The following is a 5,531-nucleotide window of genomic DNA, read 5'->3' as shown; positions in this document are numbered from 1 at the left end:
CCTCTGGATAGCAAAAGCCGTGGATGTGACCAGCTGTCTCAGATTCCTGCCGCCATACTTTCCTCCCATGAAAGATGTTCTCCTTTCTCAAAAGGTGATAGAAAAACAAAACCAAAAAACTTCTTTTGTTCTTTAATTTGATTTTGTCAGGTATCTTGCCACAAGAAGGGGAACCATTACCCCATCCATAGGGCTTCTTGTCCCAAATATTCTTCTAAGCCCCTTAGCCCTCATTCACTGTGGCAGTTTGAATAGGAATGGCCCCCACAGACTCATGTGTCTGAATGCGTGGCCCATAGTGAGTGAAATTATTAGGAGGCGTGGCCTTGTTGGAGGAAGTGTGTTGCTGTGGGGGCGGGCTTTGAGGTCTCACATGTGCTCAAACCCAGTGTGGTACACAATCTCCTTCTGACGGCTGTAGATCAAGATGTAGAACTCTCAGCTCCTTCTCCAGCACTGCACCTGCCTGCACGCTGTCATGCTTCCTACTGTGACGGTAAGGGACTGAACCTCTGAACTGCAAGCCAGCCCATAAATGTTTTCCTTTATAAGACTTACGGTGGTCATGGTGTCTCTCCACAGCCACAGAAACCCTGACCAAGGCACTGCCTGTCAGTCACCACATCCTCCATCATATGATCACAGAGGTGAGGAAACACAGTCATGTGGCCCGGCCCATTCATCATTCATTGAGTATTGATTATGTGCCAGTCCAACAATGTGGGGAGAATTCCTGCCCTTTCAAAGCTTATACTGTACACTAAGTAATGGGTGTTGGGTAAACACATGGTCTGACTTCAAGTGGTGAAGGGGAGTCCAAAGAAGAAAGGTAAGGCAGAAGTAAGGGGGATGGGGTGGAGTTCCCTTAGCTGCCGTGTGGCATCGGGGAAGGCCACCTAAGCAGGGGCCTGCTGGCAGATGATGAATCTGTGAGAAGAGCCGGAATTAGGTGGACCAGAGCATCACGCTGGAGTTCTGTGGGAGGAGCAACACGAAGACCAGTGTGGCTGAAGCCAAAACTAAACTGAGAGCATCTGTGGTGAACAGTAAGACTGAAAGAGTAAAAGGTCTCCCCACAAAGAGGCCAGGAACTGGTTAGAGTGGCCGTTGGATTCTCCCATGCCTTTAGAGAAGAGCTGCCGCAAATACCTCTCAAAAATATTCCATAAAATAGATAGGGAGCACACACTGCTCAACAGATTCTAGGAAAGTAGTTGTTACTCTAATGCCAAAACCAAATAAGGACAGAACAGCAACAACAACAAACAAAAACAAGTTATAGACCTATGCTGTTGAAAAGAAAAGACACAAAAATTCCTAGGAAGCCCTTGCAAACTGAGTGCAGGAGCACATTGAGAAGATCATACATGATAGCCAAACTGGTTTCCTTCCGGGAGTGCAAGGATGGTTTGATACAAATAAATGTCACACAACAGACAAATAGATTTAAGGGCAGAAAACACATGATCTTCTCAAGAGATGTAGAACTAGCCCTTGATAAAATTCATCACCTTTTCATAATAAAATCCTTGAAGCTATGAATAGAAGAAACATATCTCAACATAAAAAAGACTATATGTGACAAACCTCTAGCGAATGGAGAAAACAACGAAAGCATTTCTTGTAAAATCAGGACTAACATGAGTATCTTAATCATTGGTCCATTGTTCTGAAGAAACACCATGACCAGGGCGACTCTTCTCAAAGAAAGCATTCAACTAGGGGCTGGCTTACAGTTTCCGAAGGTTAGTCCATTATTAATCATGGTGGGGAGTACGGTGACAAGCAGACAGGTGTATGGTTCTGGAGAAGTAGCTGACAGCTTTACATCCTGATCCACAGGCAGCAGGTAGAGAGACACACTAAGCCTGGTACTGGTTTTTTAAAACCTCAAAGCCCACCCCCAACAAAATATCCCCTCCAACAAGGACACACCTTCTCCACAAGGACACACCTCCTCCAACAAGAACACACCTCCTCCAACAAGAACACACCTCCTCCAACAAGGGCATAAAATACTTAAGAAAGAAACTAATCAAGGAAATTAAAGGCCTATATAATTAAACTTTAAGCTGGGGCTGTAGAGATGGCTCAGTTGTTAAGAGCACTGCCTACTCTTCCTACTCTTCCAGAGGACCCGGGTTCAATTCCCAGCACACACATTACAGTTCACAATTGTCTGTAACTCCAGTTCCAGAGGATCTGACACCCTCACACAGACATACATGAAGGCAAAACACCAATGCACATAAAATAAAAATAAATAAATCATTAAAACTTTAAACCACTGAAGGAAGAAATTGAGAAAGACACTAAAGATAAAAGATCTCCCATGATTACAGATCCACAGAGAACGTGCCTCTATTACCCAAAGCAAGTCGCAGCTCCAGTGTAGTCCCCATCGAAATCCCAACAGTACTCTCCAAAGAAAAGTGGGAGAATGTGGGAGCCAGGAGACCCCACTATTGAAACAAAAGCACAGAAGACTCTGAATAGCCAAAGTCATCCTGAACAGAAAGTAATGCTATTGGCATCATGACGCTTGATCCCAAACCATAAGGACGAAAACATGGTGCTACACCACACACACACACACGCACGCACGCACGCACGCACGCACGGCCAATGGGACAGGGCAGAGGACCGGAAAGGAAGGTACACAACTACAAACCCTTCAGCTTTGACAAAGCTGTAGTGTGCTTTAGAAGAAAGAGCCTCGTCGACAAATGGTGCTGAGAGATAAGCAAAATAATGAAGCTAAGACTCACTAAGATCAAAAGCAAAATAAACCAGAGTGCGATGAAAAAAAAATACGGGAAACACTAAAGACTCAGACATAGGCAAGGACTTTCTGGAAAGAATTCTAATAGTGCAGGAACTAATTGCAAGAACTGACCAACGGGACTCTTGCAATTCCAGAGCTTCTTTCAGGGCCTGCAAGACAGCTCAGTGAGAGCTTTTGTGCTGCTGCCCAAGCCCGAGGCCCCGAGCTCAGTCTTCAGAAGCCACGTAAAGTAGAAAAAAGACTGACTCCACAGGTGTGCCATAGCACACCCACACGCATGCACACTCATTCACACACACTCATAGTAACAACTAATAACACTTAGTTAAAAGATCCACAGCCCAGAGAACGGGAGAGAAAAATCTGCTAACATATATATCTAATAGGATATTAATATCTGGAGTTCATAATGAAATCAAAAATTAAACACACACACACACACACACACACACACACACACACACAAAAACAATCAATAAATGGGCTGCCTAACAGCAGAAAAGACTGTTCTCAGAGGACTAAGAACAAATGGCTAGGAGAAAACTGAAGTGATGTTCAATATCCTTGGTCATCAGGGAAATACAAATTAAAACTGCCCTGAAGTCGGGTGAGGGGACCCACACCTTTAAAACAAACAGAACTGTGTAGAGGCACCTCTCACCCTCTGTTGTGGGAGGTCCTCCCACTCCTCCAGCCTATCACCGCTGAGGTACCAGCCCACTGGGGCGTGGTTTCTCTCCCTTTAAAAAAGCGGCCACTTCCCTCTCCTCGCTCTCTTCACTTCCTGCTCCGCCTGCGACTAGACTCCTTTCCTGGTTGCAAAGAGGGCTGTTGCCTGGGACAGTGATCTGTAAGTTTTTTCCCCTTTAAATAAATACCACCCTAATAATCATAACCCCGAATTGGTGTGGCATTGTTTGTGACTTACGCCTTCAACCCTCTGCAGAAGGTCCAGCACTGAGAAAGAAAGAAAAGAAAAGGACAATGCCGGCAAGGATTTAGAGAAGAGGGAACCCCAGCTTTGGCTGGTGGGTGTAGAATCCGGAGAGTACACTGTGGGAACCAGTAGGGAGGTTTCCTAAAAGCTAAAAGTAAAACTAGCATATGATCAGCAACACCGCTCCTGGGTTCATCCGCGAAGGACCCTGGCTCGCCATCCACAGAGTACCTGCACACCCGTGTTTATGAATGTGCTATTCCTGGTAGTGAAGACACAGCCAGCTGTCCATCAACAGATGAGCAGATTGAGAAAATGCAGTCCGTATACATGGTGGAATTTTATTAAGGTTTAAAAGACGAAACTGTCGTATTTGAAGAAACGTGGATTCAACTGGAGCAAAATAAGCCAACTCTTATATAGCATGTGTTCTCTCTGATGCATGGGATATAGGGTGTGTGTGTGTGTGTGTGTGTGTACGTGTGTTTGTAGTCGGATTTTTCTTTGGACCGTCAGTTCACAAATAACCACATGGAGACATAATTGATTATGAAAGTTCAGCCAATAGCTTAGACTTATTTCTAACTAATTCTTATAACTTAAATTAAAACGTTTCTATTTATTTACTTTCTGCCTTGTGGTTTTATTACCTCACCTCTGTATTGACCATCCTGCTTGCTCTGTATCTCCTGGCATCTCTGCCTTCTTCCCAGCATCCTCTCTGCCTCCCAAATCCTGCATAGCTATTGGCCGTTCAGCTTTATATTAAACCAATCAGAATGACACATACTCACAGTAAATAAAAAGTTTATTCCACAAGTGTGTGTGTGTGTGTAAGACAGAGAGAGAGAGAAATGAAAACATATGTGAGCTTATGAGGGGCGAAGAGATCTAAAAGAAGGGTAAACAGTAAACAAGGGGGGACAATGGGATATATGTGACATGAAATCAGAAGGGAGACTTTTTGGGAGGAAGGAATCCAGCAAGGACAAAGAAATGGCAGAGGATGGGAGGTATGGGATTAAAACCAAAGTATGATGATATATATGTATGAAAATTCCACAAAGAAACCCATTTTTATGTAAGCTAATGGGGATAGCTAGTCTTGGTTGTCACTGACTTGACCAGATCTGGAATCAACCAAGACACTATGCACTCCTGTGAGGGCTTTTCTTGATTGGACCATTTGAAGTGGGAAGACCCACCCTAGATCAGGGCCATACCTTCTGGTGGCAGCCCACATACGAGGACAGGGAGGAAGGAAGCCTTTGCCTTTTGCCTGCGTGCCCTCACTCTTGCTGGTAAACTCATCTATCCCATCGCTGTGGCATCCCTTTGCTGGTATTAGGATCGCCTCCTTCAGGATCCCAGTGTAGATGAAAGCCAACGGTTCTCCAGGGATCCTCCGGGCTCTCAGTACCAGATTGCGACTACAGTGCTATCCGGCCTTGTGGATGGACTAAGATTCCAATGTGAGACAGCCTCCCAGATGGAATCCCATAAATCCATCCAATAAATCTCCTGTGTATATATTCTACCAATGCTAACCCCTTTACAAGAATTCTGACTAATATACTAAGGAAAAAAGTTATTTAGGAAAAAGCAGACTGAGTTTCCCTTGCATGGCCCCAAAAGATGCATTTCCTCTTATCTGTCTTGAAAATCTGACTACACCTGTGTCTCCCAAGATTTCCTCTTTGTCACAAAGGCACCTGGGTGACAGCAGTTGGATCACTCCAAACATGTCCAGAATAAAGGCTGTATTTCATTCAACATAGCCAGTGAGTGACTCATGAGTCTGTCGTGAAT

The sequence above is a fragment of the Microtus oregoni genome, unplaced genomic scaffold, assembly GCF_018167655.1.
Source record: "Microtus oregoni isolate MIOR12 unplaced genomic scaffold, Mior012 000029F_ref0000214, whole genome shotgun sequence".
Taxonomy (NCBI): domain Eukaryota; kingdom Metazoa; phylum Chordata; class Mammalia; order Rodentia; family Cricetidae; genus Microtus; species Microtus oregoni.
The sequence above is the reverse complement of the archived record's forward strand: the minus strand, read 5'-3'. Positions refer to the sequence as shown.